Here is a 19,349-nt window from a genome sequence, read left to right on the forward strand (position 1 = left end):
TTCCATTTGCTGCTTGGAAACAAGTGCTGACCTCTAGTGGACACTCAGGGAAACAGCAGCTGTGATTCCTCATCAGGATGCTAAGTACGGTAGCGGCACCTAGCAGGAGCTAATTCGAAAGCGCTAACTTCAAATTATTTCTGTCCTTGAAAGACAACAAAGACTGTGATTATTTATTTTACATCTTACTGTCTGTCTTGTTTCTTCTTTTTCATAAAGCTAATGGGTCCAACAGAACCGCTGCATTAATAGTCTTCTCCCTTCAAAATGAGAAGTTCAATGTTGATGTTTTGGATTTTCTAAACCGTCTATAACTAACATGTCAACACAGATGTTGAACTTTAAATGGAAACTTTGCAAACTTTAGAATTTATTGAGGAAATGAAGTTTAGGGTTAGCTAAATGCGCTAAAACGTTTTCAAGGTTAGCAAACACGCTAAGGCGCTAAGCTAAAAATTAGCTCCTCTTTTAGAGGTTAGCAGGAGTTCTGCTGGTTGTTTCAGTTGTTGGTTCTAATCCGGTCAGATTAAAACTTTCAACTTCAAACATTTTTATTCATGAACAGCTGATGAGACCTCCATGTTTGTTACGTAACGATGGAAAGAAGAGCTGGATGTCTGAGTAAACCAACACACACACACACACTACACACACACACACACACACCTACACACACACACACACCTACACACACACACACACACACACCTACACACACACACGCACACCTACACACACACACACACCTACACACACACACACACCTACACACACCCACACACACACCTACACACACACACACACACACCTACACACACACACACACACCTACACACACCCACACACCTACACACACACACACACACCTACACACCACCCACACCCACCTACACACACACACACACACACACCTACACACACACGCACACACACACACCTACACACACCCACACCCACCTACACACCTACACACACACACACACACACACACCCACCTACACACACACACACACACACACACCTACACACACACGCACACACACACACCTACACACACACGCACACACACACCTACACACACACACCCCACACACACGCACACACACACACACCTACACACACACACACACACACACACACACATCCATCAGCCCACCAGCTGCAGGCCTTCTAAGGCCGGACGTTTCGGCTCCTGCAGCCGCTGCAAACACAGAGACTCATCAGAACTGGATCAAACAGCTGGTTCTGGTTCTGGTTCCGGTTCTGCTCTGCTTCCAGAACCAGAACCAGTCCAACCAAAATGTGGAACAAACTTTCAGAAAACAGCAATGTTTTCATGGCATAAACATTTTGAGCTACTGAACAGAACCAGAACCTGAACCTGAACAGAACCAGAACCTGAACCTGAACAGAACCAGAACCTGAACACAAGATGAACAGAACCAGAACCTGAACTCCAGATTTTCCCTGCCAGCAGCCAAACAATCTTTATTCCTTTAAACGGATCCAGCTCTGTTTCTCTCTGGTCCAGAACCAGTTTCAGCTTTTCTCTAGTAAATGCCTGACCTTTGACCTGTGAGTCACTCATGAATAAAAGTTCTGTGATTGGATGAACAAACCAGTTGGGACAGAAACGCTGAGAGAAAGAAACTTTGTTCCAGTTTTCAGGAATTTAAAAGACCCACAAAAGCTTCTGAACTGAGTCAGCGAGACGGAGCGGCTCGGTTCTGATCCGATGAACCACAAACCCAACGGCTGCAGGGCCACATGTGTGCTGCAGATGCTGCAGGATGAAGGTCATGAGGATGAGGAGGAGGCTGACATCTGGAGCGACGGTGGGACACTGCCAGCAGCCAATCAGAGCCAGCAGCCAATCAGAGCCAGCAGCCAATCAGAGCCAGCAGCCAATCAGAGCCAGCAGCCAATCAGAGCCAGCAGCCAATCAGAGCCAGCAGCCAATCAGAGCCAGCAGCCAATCAGAGCCAGCAGCCAATCAGAGCCAGCAGCCAATCAGAGCCAGCAGCCAATCAGAGCCAGGTTCATAAATTATCAGCAGAGACAAAACTATTTTTACTGCTTTGTTTTCAAACTGCAGCTGCATCAAAACATGAAACCATGGAAACCATGAAACCATGGAAACCATGGAAACCATGAAACCATGGAAACCATGAAACCATGGAAACCATGGAAACCATGGAACCATGGAAACCATGGAAACCATGAAACCATGGAAACCATGGAAACCATGGAACCATGGAAACCATGGAACCATGGAAACCATGGAACCATGGAAACCATTGTTGCCATGAGCACAAAACCTGACGTTTCTTCATGATGCTGAAAACAGAAACAGTTTAACTTTCAGCTTCTGTGACCATCAGCTGCTTCCAACCAGACCAACCAGGAGCCCATGACTCAAAACCTGGCCCAGTAAAACCAGTAGAACCAGTAAAACCAGTAGAACCAGTAAAACCAGTAGAACCAGTAAAACCAGTAGAACCAGTAAAACCATCCCAGTGGTCTGGGAGTGTCTTCCTGTGCTGACTCAGGGTGTGGCAGCTGCAGCAGCAGCAGTAGCAGTAGCTGCTGCAGCTGCTGTGGAAACTTGTTCCTGAGCCTCAGAGTTTTTCTTGCTGCTCGTTACGGATCAGCGCCGCAGCAGAACCATGGAGGTTCAAGCATCTGCTGGTTTTACCGTCTGCAGCAGAACTTCCTCCTCTTCACCTCTTGGCCTGACCTCAACCCAAAGTACAGCTTTCAGCGCTAAACGCTCGCTGCCGCGTCTTTTATGGGCTATAAACCAGAAACGTCTCAGAGCTGTAATTATCACAACCATCCTGAGTTCACATGAGCTGAAGCTCCTCCGCAGGACTCACCCCGAGCCGAAGCACAGCCGCTCCACCGGACCGGACCGGACCAGGCCGCTTGGTGAAGAACAGAGACCAGAGCTATGACAGACGGCAGCAGGATGGACCTGTGGTCATTATCCTCCTGGTGAAATCCTGCTGGGACGCAGCTGAGCGCTGATGAAGATGCAGACAGAGCAGCTGAGTGGAGGCGGCGGCGTCCCGCTCTGCAGCCAGAGGAGGAGTGGGGCAGAGTCCGCGGCTGGGACGGGACAAACTTCAACGGCCTGGAGGTTTGCCATCCTGATCCTCTCCTCCCACTTTCTCTGCAGAAACAGGAAAAATGTGAAGAGGAGGGAGAGCGGGGTAAATGAAACCAGACACATCTCCCTGTTTGGTGAAGATCTGAGCAGTGCAGGGTGAGGTCAGGCAGCCACATTTTACTCTTCATGCATCTCACCGTCTCAACCTCCAGGATTCTGATTTTAACACGATACCCAGTGATTAAAGTTTGGTGAAGCTGAACCAGAAACCAAAGAGGAAAAGTTCCAGAGAAACAATCTGTCAAAAAACTACTGCAGCCTGAAAACTTTTCAGAAATCACTTTATCGAGTTTCTGTTGAATCAAGATTTGATCAGGGTTGATTTGAAAAAGTCATAAAGAGATTAAAACATTCCAGGTGACAGTAGTGAGCAACGCTAGCTAAACAGCTAGCTAAACAGCTAGCTCCGCTAACGCTATTGCTGCAGTCAGAAGCGCTAGACCTGCTAATGCTAACGCACTCACTTCAATTCAATGAAAAACTTTGGTTACAACAAAAAGCAAAAGTTTATTCAACTCAAACTTTAAAATCCAGAGAAGTAAATCACATTCAAGAATTTGTCTGAAAAATGTAATTTAGGAGAAGCACAGTTTGCTAATGTTTGCAAAAGTGGTAATGCACTAAGCTAAGAATTAGCTAACAGAGGACTAGCAGAAGTTTTGTCTCCTCTGAGGATTCAAACTCCTGTCAGCCCAGGTCGATGCTCAGGTCTTGGTAGATTTTGTTTTGAGGTATCAGAGTAAAGGGCTGAATACAAATGCAGCTTTTAGATTAGTTAGTGTAAAGATAATTTGGAACTCATGAAACATTTCCTTCCCACAGCTGCACTGCGGTGCAGTTAGCCTCCTGCCTTCCAGAGAAAAGGTTGTGGGTTCGAATCCAAAGCAGAGATAAGTTGGTTTTCTTTCCACTTCTCTGTTCTGCAGGACTTTGTGTCAGTTTGTCACATAAAATATTAATAAAAGTGTCAAAATATGAAATATTTAAAGAGTAGAGCTCCTTCGGAAAAGCGTTGTGTCAAAGTGGAGCAGCAGGTGGCGCTGCAGTCTGACCACAATGATTAATAACTGTTTACATCTGATTGCAGACACAGAGGTCAGAGGTCAGAGGTTTCAGCAGCTTTTGGAAAACATGCAGATTTCCCAGGAAACGTGGCTTTGTGTTCCAGTTTTCTCAAGAGAAGAAGTGAAGTATGTTTTATAAACCTCACAAACAAACATTAAAATCACCAGATAAAACAGAATGAAGCAGCCAGGAGGGATGAACCGTCTCTTTAAAGAGGCCACACAATCAAGATGGAGGCAAACAGTGAACCTGTGCTAATCCGCTAACAGCAGAGCTAATTTTCTGTTAAACATGTAGCACTTAGCTTCTCTAGATAAATTACAAAGCACTAAGATTTTTGCCTTTTAGCGTTAGCTTTCAGTTAGCTTTGCAGTTAGCTGCAGTTTTCATTGCCCACCTGCTTCGTGTCCTCTGGTCTTAAAGTGGCTTCAGAGCAAATGAAACCAGCTGGTTCTGTTTCGGAGGATCCAGAATCACGACGACCTGCTGACACTAAATCATCTGGAGGTTTTAGTGAAACCAGCCGCTGATAAATCCAGTTTGGGCTTTTAGCTGAGCTGTGGAGGTTCTGCTGTTCACGTGCAAAAGTAACACAACCATCTGTGTGACGCATTCCCTGGACTGCAGCTGGTTCTGACCCGGTTCTGACCCAGAGGACGGCTCGCCGGCCCAAAACGGACCAGGCGTCTCTCTGTGGTTCCCAGAGGTCAGCAGGTCGCGATTTCACCTCCAATGGAGCCTGAAACCTAAAAACGGGTCGGCCCATCGGGTCACAGACAGCTGATAAAGTGTCTGCAGCGCGTTCGGTCCAGAGGCCCGGTCCAGAGACCCGGTCCAGAGACCCGGTCCAGAGACCCGGTCCAGAGGCCCGGCCCAGAGGCCCGGCCCAGAGGCCGGCCCAGAGGCCCGGCCCAGAGGCCCGTCCAGAGGCCCGGTCCAGAGGCCCGGTCCAGAGGCCCGGCCCAGAGACCCGGCCCAGAGACCCGGCCCAGAGACCCGGTCCAGAGGCCCGGTCCAGAGGCCCGGCCCAGAGGCCCGGCCCAGAGACCCGGTCCAGAGGCCCGGTCCAGAGGCCCGGTCCAGAGACCCGGTCCAGAGACCCGGTCCAGAGGCCCGGCCCAGAGGCCCGGCCCAGAGGCCCGGCCCAGAGGCCCGGTCCAGAGGCCCGGTCAGAGGCCCGGCCCAGAGACCCGGCCCAGAGACCCGGCCCAGAGACCCGGTCCAGAGGCCCGGTCCAGAGGCCCGGCCCAGAGGCCCGGCCCAGAGACCCGGTCCAGAGGCCCGGTCCAGAGGCCCGGTCCATTACTCACCCCGCCGGTTTCCTGTGCTGTTATGGTGTTGCTAGGCAACCAGCTGTGAGGGGAAAACATGAACCAGGATCAGCAGCTGGACCGAACCGCCAGAACCCTGAAGACAGAACCAGGAGGAAACTCAGAGACTCTGAACGTTTCATAGTTTAAACTGCAGAAGCTGAAATGTTACTGATAAGCATACAGCAGCAGAGGTACTAGTAATACTACTAGTACTAGTACTATTACTAGTAATAGTAATGGTACTATTACTATTACTATTACTATTACTAGTAATAGTACTAGTACTATTACTAGTACTAGTACTAGTAATAGTAATGGTACTATTACTAGTACTAGTAATGGTACTATTTCTAGTACCATTACTGGTAATAGTACTAGTAATAGTAATATCACTAGTCCTAGTTATGGTACAAGTAATAGTAATAATATTAGTAATAGTACTATTAATAGTACTAGTAATGGTACTAGTAATAGTAATAGTAATAGTATTGTTTCTTTTTTTCTGACAAGTTGACGCTGAACGTTCCTGTTGCTCATCATGTGAAAGTAGATAGATTTTTTTTATTACACAGACTTAAAGTCCAAATTTAGATCAAAAAGAAAACAAAAACGATAAAAGAATAAAAAGTGGATTAAAAATGGCAACTAACCCGTCAGGAGGCCATCAGAGTAGAGATGAGTATTTTACGGCACATAGAATAATTCTATTATTAGACTCGTTTACAGGACAAATACATTTATACATAAACTTTCTGAAAACAGCCATCAAAGTGCTGACAAGAGCAGATACACACAGTTCACTGGTACTGGTCCATCTGGGCGTATTTAACAAAAGTCTTAAAGCATCATTAAAAGCCACTTTCAATCTTTGAAGACTGGCTTTTTTAAAATTGCACCACAAATGTGAAGTATACATTGATGCACAATATGATCGAAACAAATGCAGTTTCACTTCATCACTACAGAGTGAAACGACTTTTCAATCAAAACCATGTTGGATCCAGATAAGGTTCTGGAGGGTGAAGGTACCAATGGAACGCTGCAGGTTTTCCTGCTGCAGCATCACCAGCTTATTTATGTTGCAGCTTTAAAACATCACAAACCACAAATATTAAAACAAAGAAAAAGAAAAAAGCAGCACAAAGTCTGAAGGATTTTTCTGAGATCTCAGAGAGGAGCTAAAGATCTAGATCAGGTTCTAGATCAGGTTCTGGATCGGGTTCTGGATCGGGTTCTAGATCGGGTTCTGGATTGGGTTCTAGATCCGGTTCAGGTTCTAGATCGGGTTCTAGATTGGGTTCTAGATCGGGTTCAGGTTCTAGACCAGGTTCTAGATCGGGTTCTAGATTGGGTCCAGGTTCTAGATCGGGTTCTGGATCGGGTTCTGGATCGGGTTCTAGATTGGGTTTAGGTTCTAGATTGGGTTCAGGTTCTAGATCAGGTTCTGGATCGGGTTCTAGATTGGGTTCAGGTTCTAGATCGGGTTCTAGATTGGGTTCTAGATCGGGTTCAGGTTCTAGATCGGGTTCTAGATTGGGTTCTAGATCGGGTTCAGGTTCTAGACCAGGTTCTAGATCGGGTTCTAGATTGGGTCCAGGTTCTAGATCGGGTTCTGGATCGGGTTCTGGATCGGTTCTAGATTGGGTTTAGGTTCTAGATTGGGTTCAGGTTCTAGATCAGGTTCTAGATCGGGTTCTGGATCGGGTTCTAGATTGGGTTCAGGTTCTAGATCGGGTTCTAGATTGGGTTCAGGTTCTAGATTGGGTTCAGGTTCTAGATCAGGTTCTAGATCGGGTTCTAGATTGGTTCTAGATCAGGTTCAGGTTCTAGATCGGTTTCTAGATTGGGTTCTGGATCGGTTTCTGGATCAGGTTCTGGATCGGGTTCTGGATCGGGTTCTAGATCAGGTTCTGGTTCGGGTTCTGGATCGGGTTCTAGATCAGGTTCTGGATCGGGTTCTGGATCGGGTTCTGGATCAGGTTCTAGATCAGGTCCTGGATCGGGTTCAGGTTCTAGATCAGGTTCTAGATCGAGTTCTGGATCGGGTTCTAGATCGGGTTCTAGATTGGGTTCTAGATTGGGTTCTAGATCAGGTTCAGGTTCTAGATCGGTTTCTAGATTGGGTTCTGGATCGGTTTCTGGATCAGGTTCTGGATCGGGTTCAGGTTCTAGATCAGGTTCTAGATCATGTTCTGGATCGGTTTCTAGATCTGGTTCTGGATCAGGTCCTGGATCGGGTTCTGGTTCTAGATCAGGTTCTAGATCGAGTTCTGGATCGGGTTCTAGATCGGATCCAGAATCGTCTGTTTTCTGTGAAAAATGTTTTATTATTTGTCCTCCAGGAACATTTTCAAAATAAGTGCAATGAGTCCTGATACTGAGCCGTGAGGGACTCCACTGAGCTTTGACTCTGACATCAGCAGGTTTACAGAAACACGACATGTTAGCAGAGAGACGGGGGACGACCTCCACCCCAGCATGATGCTGCCACCGCCTGCTCTCTCTGCGGCTCCAACTTTTCCACCATCAGGTCTGATTTACAGTTTCAGCCTCAAATCGGCAGCAGAAGGAAAATGTTGACGTGTTATAAAGATTCAGCTCAGACAGAACCAATATTTCATGTCTGATGGTAATGTTGCATCGATGGGAGTTAAAATCGATGATATGATTGTTTTCTTGCGTTTCCTGAGCCTCAGGTGGGATCACGGTTTGGGCCGGACGTGGAGAGAAACATCCCACAGAGTCCATGTTTATTCTGCTCCCAAATAAACGCTTCCACATAACGACTCGATTCATCAGCCTGGAACAAACCGCTCAGCAGCTGCCGAGGAAAATCTGTGTGGCTCCACCGCTTATTTCCACCAAAACATAAATTAATGAGAGATGAATGACTGGCCTCTTTTTGCACCAGATTTGATGAGTAAAGCGTTAATAGTAATAAAATCCATATTAGAAGCTAAACTAAGAGCTTTTATTACACTTCTCAATTAACTGTCAGATCAGTCCAAGCAGGCAGCGCGCCACCAATGATCTTCCTGAGTGAACGTCGCCTTTAAAAAATTAAAGGCCCACAGAAAAATAAACCAATTAAAGCTAAAACATCAAAGCAGCAAATTAATATTTCTGGTTTTAAAACATTAAGTGGAAAATTGTGTTTTGGTGAGTTGGTCAAGAGCAGCTGTAAGGCGTTAAAGTTTATTTCTGAAGAATAACCCTACAGCACCATAAAAAATAAGTACATCCCTAATGCTAATGACTATTATCTCTAGGCTAACAATCTGAGCTTCTTATCTGAACATTTGTATTATCATGCTAATGCTAATGATTAGCATAATCTGTATGAGCATTTTGAATCAGCCTTGTTTATGTGGTGCACTTAAAATGTCACTGCATTATTTTGGTTATTTTGTGATTGTAGAATATTATTATATACTTTTTATTCTATATCCTAAGAAAAATGAAGAATGTATATCTAGTTTGCATTGAGGCGCATTAATGTTCCTGTATTTATGAGGGTAATGGGGAACAGAAGGGCCAGGTGGAACCTTTGTCTGGGGACCGTTGCTTCCGGGTCGGTTTTGGGCGCACTTCCTGTTTGAGTCAGACGCAACATGGATGCTAATGGCAGCGCTCGGTCGTTATTGCTCTCCTGTTTCATGATTCCTCAGGTCAGTTCACCGTAAAAACACAAGAAAATGTTTTCCTGTTGCTCTTCAGTAGGTGGCGCTGTAGTTTCTGTTCACCTCCCTGCTAACCTGTTGCTAACCTGTTGCTAACCTGCCTCATGGTTTCCAGTTCAGGTTTCACTCCAGTTGTAAAAGTTTTCTTTAGTTTCAGTAATAGTCAGTTTACATTAAGGTGGCCAGATTTCCAAGACTCATTCTGGGGACATTTCTCGCTCAGCGATAAAGAAAAGTTAATTTATCTAAATAAATGAAGAAACTGGGACAGTTACAGTTTACATATCTATTAATACGTAAACATTAAAAATAGAATATCAAAGCAGGAACATGTCTCTCCACACAGTGGTAATATTTCTATTGATAAATAAAAGTAATGGAAAACTAAAACTGGAAATATGGGGCAAATTGTGTTCATACTTTGTAAGTGAGCAAACATGAATAGTTGGTATTTTCTGTTAATGAACAAAAAGCCCACAGTGGAAACTGAAGTAACTTAAAACTGACAAAAGTAATAAAAAGTGTTTACTGATTTAGATTGTGGCTCAATTAAAATGATGGTACTTAAAACTTATTAGCATGTTTGTGTCTGTGATCATGGAGCTGATGGACAGTTTGTCTCGTCTGTAAATTCCAGCCTCACTTTTTAATGATTTGCTTTCCTTCATCGTCTCACATGAAGTCCACCTTGACCTTGTAGTTCACCTTTACTTTCTGAACTTGGTTGTTCTGGACTGTTATCCATCACAGCCAGGCTGAACGGCTCCAGTCCTGTTGGACCTTTAACTTTCAGAATAATCTGTACGGCTGTCGTCATCTTGGTTTGTCATTTTCTTATTCTGCTGAACCTCAATTAAAAACCATGTCTGATTTTTTTATTGATTAATTTTCAGTAAATCTTCATCACTTTTTGTCAGTTTCAGGTTGTTTCAGTGACACTGTGGGTTTTTCAGTCTTTAACAGACGATACCAACAACTTTGTTCACAAGTGAATGTCGTGCATGAATGGACACATTAGTGTCCATAAATACATGAGCGTGTAACATTATGTAGCTGATATGTGAGGACGCTGTGTGTGTTGGAGATGAGTGAACTCTGCTCCACTAACATGACTTCATCTCTGGATGTGAAAACCTCCTGAGTCTGAAGAGCCGCACGATCAGAGACGTCTGGATGAAATAAGAGCAGAAAAGATTATGTGAAAAACATCACAAAGATAGTAAAGAGAAACACTTAAAATGCAAGATATAAGATATTAAATATGTTTATATTTCATATTTCTCTCCAGCTTTGTCAGTTTTCCTGTTTTCCTCATTCATTCAGTTTATCAGAATATTTTCCTCCTATTTCATCTTTTATCAGTCTGCCAGTAACAGACACATAAAATCATCTCAATTTCCCAAAAAAACTGAAAATGTACAATTTAAGAAATAAAATTAGTTTTCCTATATAATTTGGTTATTTTGAGACGAGGAGCTGGATTCTTCCCAATAAAATCTTAGTAAAAATATTAACCTTTTTCATCAGCTGATGAAATCTCAAAAATTCCATATTTAGCAAAAAAGAAATAAAGATGTTTGGACAAACAGAAGAGATGATCTCTCCATCAGGTTCAGTTCAGGCTCTTCATTCAGTTTTCTTGTCACTGATCGATTCCACTGTTTGTGATAAACTTTACATGCTTAAACTCATATCTAGCTTGGAAAATACAACCAATGATCACCAGTTAATTCCAAAACATCTTTATTTTAACCATCCTGTTGCTATTTCTCTCTCTGGCTCATTCTGTAGCTGTTCATTGTGCTCTCGTCTTGTTGTGTTTGTTAATAAAAGTTTAGTTTTATGTGAACCAATTCTTTATGACGCAAGTTCAAACAACTTGCAGTTCAAACAAAACTCGATGTTTCTGTATCAGGTCAGCTGCTCAAAACTGCAGCTGCTCTTCTTCATTTTTATTGGCGGTTGGCTACGATGCTCTTCTTCTTCTCTGTAACGTTAACAGAAGCGTGAGCAGCTACCGTAACTGCTGTGTCTGCGCGCAACTCGTTCACTCACGCTTTCTACTCCCTGCCGGTGGAAAAGGGGCGAAGGGGTTTCCGTAATAACATCCATCCATTGTCCGGTCACCCTCCTCCCTAACGGGGTCGGGAGGTGCTGGTGCCTCTCCAGCTGCGTTCCAGGCGAGAGGCGGGGTCACTGGACAGGTCGCCAGGCTGTCGCAGGGCCACCGTAATAACAATCTACAGGAAACTTTTTTTTTTCTCGTTAATAAAATAGTAAAATCGGGGACTTTTCCAGGGACGGCTTCAGCCGGGGACGTCTGGCCATCCTAGGGTACATTATTTAGTGACTCATAAAGTATCTGAGAGTAAAGGGAGGTACAGAAACTATTCTTTGTTCAGTAACTTTGGAATTATTTTAAATTCTATATTTTTCTTGTAATTTGATCATTAGGTCAAAGTCGGTTGGAGCAGTAAGGCTTTAAAAAGTGTTCATTAATCCTGGTTAACATAATTTACCTGCGTTTTCTTCATCTAAGGCAGTGTTTCTCAAATAGTGGGGCGGGCCCCCTTTGGGGGGCGCGGTGCGATACCTGGGGGGGCGTGTGATCCTGGGGAACAGGCTTTTTTTTTGGCCGAACTAGTATAAAGTGTAATTGCGCACAGTAGGCGGCAGTGGCGCTCTCATTGTTACTTCTGTCACGTTTGCGACAGTGCAACATTTCATGACTTACAAGACAACAGGTTTGCCTTGGTTAGCAGTGTTAAGTCAACAAAAAGCTCCGACTGCGTTCTGTCTATGGCGTCCGTTATTCAACAACCCCCAACATGAAAAAGTTTTTCACAGGGATGAAAAGAAAAGCGGAGAGAGACAAAGATAATGAGACAACAGAAAGTCAACCGAAAGCTAAGAAGAGGAAATACGACGAAGCGTATTTAGCGCTTGGCTTCACTGTGACTACAGTTGGAGAAGAGGAAAGACCGGTGTGTTTGCTGTGTCTAAAAATGCTCGCAGCGGACAGCATGAAGCCAAATAAATTAGCGCGTCACTTAAATACGTTACATCCCAATCACGCAGATAAGCCGCTAGAGTTTTTTCAGCGAAAAAAATGTTAATAAGGAAAAAATGTTATGCAGAGATGGATAGTCACGGTGCGGAGTGGGGGGCGCGAATAGTTTTCTTCTTGCTAGGGGGGGCGTAACGGAAAATAATTGAGAAGCACTGATCTAAGGGAAGGATGGTAACATGTTGAAGTAGATTATGACTTCTGAGAAAAGTAAACAAGATTTATGGAATAAAGTAACATAAAGCATTGTCTTTGCATATTGTAAAACGTTAGTTGGTTAAATAAATGAGACGTAATGGGATGTTGGAGGCAGCGCTCCAGTCGTCGTTCCTCTCTAGTCTTTCATTATTCTGTAGCATGTAGAAACTATTAAAACCCATTAACTTACAACCATATAATTCATACAGTCATCTTCCTCTGTTTTGGGTCTCAAGGGATCAGAAGCCAAGCCAACGTAGAAATCCGCTGCTCTGTGACAGCGGCCATCTTTCCTCCGCCAAATGGCCGACCGGTCGTATGTGGGCAGACGGTCATGCTCTGACCTCTTAACCTTTGGCCTCCATTTTCCTCTCTTAAAATAAGGAGAATTCTCAAATCTCTTTGGTCGGCATTTTTATTTTTAGTGATTCTAAGCAGAGTTTATGTGGATTAAAGGCCAAAACACATAAAAGTTCATTTGGTTTCCCAGAAATCTCCTGTGTAGCTGAGGCTTCGTCAGCATGAAGGCTAACCACCAGAATCAGTCGCCATGGAAACAGGACGTCCTGTTTCCTGGACCCCTGACAGAACATGAAGCCACATGAAAACGATGAAGCGATTAGTGGACTCAAACCGGGCCTCTGGACCTCACCGCCTGTCATGTAAAAAGCCTCACATTTGTCTGTTTCCGATGGAAGTCGGCGTGCGAAGACACCGGGAGGCAAGTGAGCGTCCAGCAGGGACGAATTATGGCGTTTCTGGAGAGACGTCGCGTTCAGAAGTCCAGAGGTCTGCACAGGATCAAACTGTTTTCCTTCCTCTGGTCACATGATGGCGGCCATGTTCCCCATCAGGACAGCGGCGGTCCTGATCAGCGCCGAAATCCTTCCAGTGGATTTTATTTCCAGATTATGGGTCGGCTCTGCTGCTCCGGCGCTGGACAGGACTTCAGAACCGCTTCAGAGAAAGTTCAGGTTTTAATTTAACATTACTAACATGGAACCCATCCATCCATTTTCTGAGCACCCTTCTCCCTAACGGGGTCAAGAGGTGATGGTTCCTCTCCAGCTGCGTTCTGGGCGAGAGGCGGGGTCACCTGGACAGGTCACCAGTCTGTCGCAGGGCAAGACAGAGACAAACAGGACAAACAACCATGCGCACACACACACACACACACACACACACACACACACACACACACCTAGGGAGGATTTGGGAAGGCCAATTAACCTGACAGTCATGTTTTTGGACTGTGGGAGGAAGCTGGGGAACCCAGAGAGAACCCAGCATGCACAGGGAGAACATGCAGACTCCGTGCAGAAAGACCCCGGGGCGGGAATCGAACCCAGGACCTTGAACATGGAACCATACCTTTAAAACAAAATAACTTTATCTGCAGCATTTTAAATAACTAAATAAAAACTTAAAACCAATCAGCAGCAACAGCTTGAAAATGAAGAGGTTAAAGGTCAGATATGAGCCAGGAGCCTGTTGATTGATGCAGAAAGTTTGTATTTGCGGCTCACTTATAATAATCTCGAGATACAGATTCAGTTACTGAATCTTCTAAATATTTTAGCATTTCCATATGAAATCAGTCATCAACTTCTGGACAGTTTTAATCTTCAGCGGAAGCGTCTGTCTGAGGCGACGCCATCTTGGAAGCGTCTGTCTGAGGCGACGCCATCTTGGAAGCGTCTGTCTGAGGCGACGCCATCTTGGAAGCGTCTGTCTGAGGCGACGCCATCTTGGAAGCGTCTGTCTGAGGCGACGCCATCTTGGAAGCGTCTGTCTGAGGCGACGCCATCTTGGAAGCGTCTGTCTGAGGCGACGCCATCTTGGAAGCGTCTGTCTGAGGCGACGCCATCTGATGCGTTTTGCCAGAGCTTAATAAAGTTCACTGAGGTCGATGTACTAAAACTTCCTCCAATCTTTTTTTTCTGCTCCTTTTCTCTAATGACCATCAGAACCTTACCAAAAGTTGTTTTACTATTGTAAAAGATGTTCCAGGTAAATACATCAAATAACTGTTTCAGATTAAAGCAGAAACTTCAGATTGAAATATATCTTAGAAGTGCCAATTGATCCTAGCACCGTATTTTCCAGACTATAAGCTAGAAGTTGCTCGTGTCTCCTTGGATTCACGGTGAGTTTCCTTGCAGCGGCTCTCGATCTGTCCTGCCAGATCGACATCCTTTAACTTGAAAGCTGCATCATATGAACTTCTTCCATGACAAGCTGCCAGCTTGGGCTTGTTCTAAATGAAAATCAGCACTTTCTTCTTGGATTTTTTAGTTTCAATAACTCACTTCCTGCTAAAGAGCCCCTAGTGGCCACACTGGGCTACAAACCGCACGGTTGAAAGCAAGGGAAAAACTCGCAGCTTATATACTGAAACTTACGGTAATCTTTTTCCTTCTTGTGAAGAAGAAATAGTTTCAACTTCAAATTTAAAAAAATCAAATCTTTAGAAGGAGCAAGCAAATATTTATCAGTTTTTTGTCTTAAAGTGAAACTAATATGTAGAAACAGGCCAGACAACGATACATTGTGACTTTTAACATCACATTTTTTCTTGATTATTGTTCCAGCTATTGTTTCATTAGCTGGAACAATAGCTAATGAAACAATAGCTAATGAAACAATAGCTAATGAAACAATAGCTAATGAAACAATAGCTAATGAAACAATAGCTTTATTTTATGTACTGAGATAAACAGGATGAGATCAGTAAATTAAATGTTGATTGGAACGGAGTCGCTGCCGTTCTCAGGGATCTGTTTTGTTTTCCATCAAATTATGTCTCATATCATTTAACCCTTCATGACCATCCGTCGCTAAATATTTTTATTTTCCCTAAAATACCTGAGTGGACTTTGGTTTCCTGAGTATCAGTTCAGCAGATTTATGTTTCCATCTTTAATAGTGCAAACAGGAAGAAGAAGGAAGATTCATCATAAAACCGAAGCTTCCAGCTTCAGATTTACTGATTCTGGATCGAGACGAATCGTCAGCTCTGAGCTTCCTGAGGTTCAACTTCCTGCCTAGTCAAAGTCCTGTGAACCAGCCTCAGGTCCACTGAGGAAGAGGAGGATGAAGGCTGCCTCTTCATTTCCTCGGCGGTGAAACCATCTGGAATACGAAGTGAATCTGAAGCTCAGGAAACGCTGCCTGAGATTTTCTGTTTATGTTCTGAATAAAACATTTTGTAATATTTATAAACTTTCTAAACTCGGCTCGGATGGAAGGCTGTCCCAAAGCAGAAGCCGACTGTAGCAAAACGTTGTTTATTTGTTGGGTTTGACCTGGAATAATAATATATATCACACTTTAAATATTCTCAAAAGGTCATAAATACTTCAGTTGTCAGTTTAATTTGTCAAATTTATGAATTTCCTGAATAGTTTTTGTTGTCAGGAACCTGAGTGGCGACACAAAGCAGGACGAGAAGACAGACGTGTCTCCTGTCGCCGCCGAAGGGGGGGGGGGGGTCACCATCGCCGTGAGGGGGAGGGGGGGGTCACCATCGCCATGGGGGGGAGGGGGGGTCACCATCGCCATGGGGGGGAGGGGGGGTCACCATCGCCATGGGGGGGTCACCATCGCCTTGAGGGGGAGGGGGGGTCACCATCGCCGTGAGGGGAGGGGGGGGTCACCATCGCCATGGGGGGGAGGGGGGGGGTCACCATCGCCTTGAGGGGGAGGGGGGGGGTCACCATCGCCATGGGGGGAGGGGGGGTCACCATCGCCATGGGGGGGAGGGGGGGGGTCACCATCGCCTTGAGGGGGAGGGGGGGGGTCACCATCGCCTTGAGGGGGAGGGGGGGGGTCACCATCGCCATGGGGGGGAGGGGGGGGTCACCATCGCCTTGAGGGGAGGGGGGGGGTCACCATCGCCGTGAGGAGGAGGGGGGGGTCACCATCGCCGTGAGGAGGAGGGGGGGGGTCACCATCGCCATGGGGGGGAGGGGGGGGGTCACCATCGCCTTGAGGGGGAGGGGGGGGTCACCATCGCCGTGAGGGGGAGGGGGGTCACCATCGCCATGGGGGGGAGGGGGGGGGGTCACCATCGCCGTGAGGAGGAGGGGGGGGTCACCATCGCCGGGGGGGGGGCTGTTATTGGACTGTTGGTTTCTCTGAGGCCATATTCGGACTTCCTCCTCCTTGGCTCACACACAGCAGACGATTCATCATATTTTTACTTTTGGTAAAATCTGAAGTTGGAACTTAAGTTTTCTGCTCCATGTTCTTGAAACCAGTTTCACCTGGAAGCTTCGGATCGGACCAAAACCAAACCGGACCGACTTTCTGATCGGGTTCAGAGTCAGGCTGAGTAAGTGTTCCAGAGGTCATGGGGTCACATCATGCTGAAACATTAAACCACCTTCAAGGCCTTGTTACCGCGGCGCGGTTGCCGTCATGCAAACTAAATCTGCTAATAACGGCTTTCTTGAACTTTTTATTGCGTAATAAAACTTGTTCGATGACCTAAACGTGTAAAAAAGCAAAAATATAAACAGTTTCCCACAGAGCAGAGGCGTCATCAGCCTGAGCTCCTCTGGGTTCCTTTTGGCTCTGATTTTCTCTTACACTTTCAGAAACAACAGCAACAATAAGAAGCATCTTTAAATCCTGAGTCCTGATTGGCCCTGAAGGTGGAAGAGCGGCGTTGGAGCGACGCGTCCTGCAGCTCGGCGCCTCGGGTCCAGATGTGGCCCAGATGTTAAACTGACGAATGCTGTTAGTTTGAAGGTGAATCATCTTCACTGGTTTCCTCGGAGGATCAGCTGACTTCATGTCAGGTGAATCAGGTTCTGATGAAGTTCTTCTGCAGCATGGTTTGGGTCCAAACCGCCTCCAGGATCGGTTCTGGTTCTCTTACTGGAGCAAAGATGATATCTGTCATGAGAACTTCTGGCTGGGATCTCCATCTCCACAGAAACGTCCTGGTTCTGGTCCGGTCCGGTATGGTCGGTTCACCTCCAGAGGATTGGGCCTCCCAGAACCAGAGAGTCAGAACCAAACGTCCGTCAATGATCCAGGAACAGTCTGGGGTCACCAGGCTGACACGAGGCTACGTCCTCATTCGTTCTGATCATCTGATTAGTGATTGGCCAGCAGAAACAACCAGTGCTAGCCAATGAGAAGGAAGCTAATCACTAGCATTAGCATCAGATAGGCTAATGACTAGCAAGCTAAGGGTGGTATGCTGGATTGCCTACTTACTCTCCTGACTGTTAGCATAGACATGCTAGCGTTAGATTTGGCTAGCCTAGCATTAGCACTGCCTGAGCTAATGTTAGCCTTGGTCAGGCTAACAACTAGCATATTTAGTTTGGCAGGGCGTAACTGACTTTTTTCAACATTTAAAGCAGAATATTTTTAATCTAGTTTGTGATTTGTGGAACATGCTAATATAATTCTGCATTGAATTTTCACTGATCAAATAAAGTTTCATAAATCACAAACTAGGCTATAAATATTCTGCTTTTAGTTTAGAATAATATCGTTCATGTTTGAGGAGTCTGAGAGTTAAAGTTTGTGAACTGGAACAAGTTAAAGATAATTGGTTGGGATAATCACAATCAATGAGTAGACATTAATTTTTGATAACTTAAGGTTGTGAAACGTTATTTTCCCAATCAGAAGCCAACTTCAGCTCAGTTTTATGCATCATGTTTATACTTTGTGTCACGTTGGATTAACTGTCATCAAGGCAGCTGATGTATGAAGTTACAGGTTCTGCATATCAATGATAAATGTTTTGTTTCTAACATTAGCATAACCAATGCTAATGCTAGCTAGTAGTGTTCTCATTTTCCATAGCTGGTTGGTCTCTGACTTCCTGAAGAAACGACGTGGCCGAGTGGACCGGAGTCTGAATTTAGATGCTGAAACTGTAAATAAAAGTAACAATAAATCATCAGAGATCAGCTGGAGCCACAGAAAACCTGAGATCATGTCAGGAGACGGGACCTGAAAATGAAGCCTCTGCTCAGGTGTTCCCCCTCTGGGTCACCTGGTTTCCAGAGCAACAGCTGATGCTTTTGGAGGTTCTGAAACGAGCAGAAACTATTTTTACAGCCTGTTTCCTCTCCAGGGATGAACTGTTTCTGCTCCTCCTTCATCGGCGGCTTGGAGGCAGTTTGTGGTCCGAAAGCCGATTCATTTGTTCCTCGTCCTGATCAAAGCCAGCGGTTCCACTTCTAAGGATCTTTACAGATAAACACTGAAGATGTGATCATTACACGTGTAGGAGGCCGAGGAACAGACGGCTCTGATGTCGCAGTGGGAGGTTCCAGCAGAACCCAAACGGGTCCGGATCCACCTGGACGGTCCCACACATCCATCAGCAGGAACCTGGAAGAGAGGAACATGGAGGCTGCAGGGTGTTAGCACGACGCCAGGACAGACAGGGTCAAAGGTCACCTCAAGACGACTCAAAGTTCTTATCCTTAAGATAATAATCAAATAATTTAAAAAATAAAACCAATTAAAATAAATATTTAAAAAACATTCTAAAATGTTTTTTGTTTAAATGACAATAAATTTAAAAAGAAAAAATATTATAGAAAATACATATAATTAAAAAATAGAAATTAAAAGATAAAAGTGAAGATTATTCCCAAGATGAAAACACGTCTGATCAGCTCAGAGCTCCATCTCAGTCTCAACAGGTCAAAGGTCATGACCCTGAACCAGTATGACTGTAGAATCAAGATGGCTGCTGGGCTGAGGTTAGAGGTCATCATGGAGTGTACTTAGTTTTCCTCTTTCTGTGAAAACGTTCCAGTTTTATTTGTTGGAATGAGGAGCAGCTGATGGCGGCAGCAGCAGGACGGAAAAACGTCGGCGTA

General features: G+C 45.1%; 1 long non-coding RNA gene across 1 annotated transcript; it reads left to right on the forward strand.

Annotated features, from left to right (window-relative positions):
- The first annotated feature begins 9,135 nt into the window (after positions 1-9,135).
- Positions 9,136-18,980, forward strand: LOC129357072 (uncharacterized). Its single transcript, XR_008605488.1, has 3 exons — positions 9,136-9,215; positions 17,091-17,244; positions 18,749-18,980. It is a non-coding gene; the product is annotated as an uncharacterized LOC129357072 (long non-coding RNA).
- The last annotated feature ends 369 nt before the right edge of the window (positions 18,981-19,349 follow it).

The sequence above is a fragment of the Poeciliopsis prolifica genome, unplaced genomic scaffold (genome assembly GCF_027474105.1).
Source record: "Poeciliopsis prolifica strain line A6 unplaced genomic scaffold, Auburn_PproV2 SCAFFOLD228, whole genome shotgun sequence".
Lineage (NCBI taxonomy): Eukaryota > Metazoa > Chordata > Actinopteri > Cyprinodontiformes > Poeciliidae > Poeciliopsis > Poeciliopsis prolifica.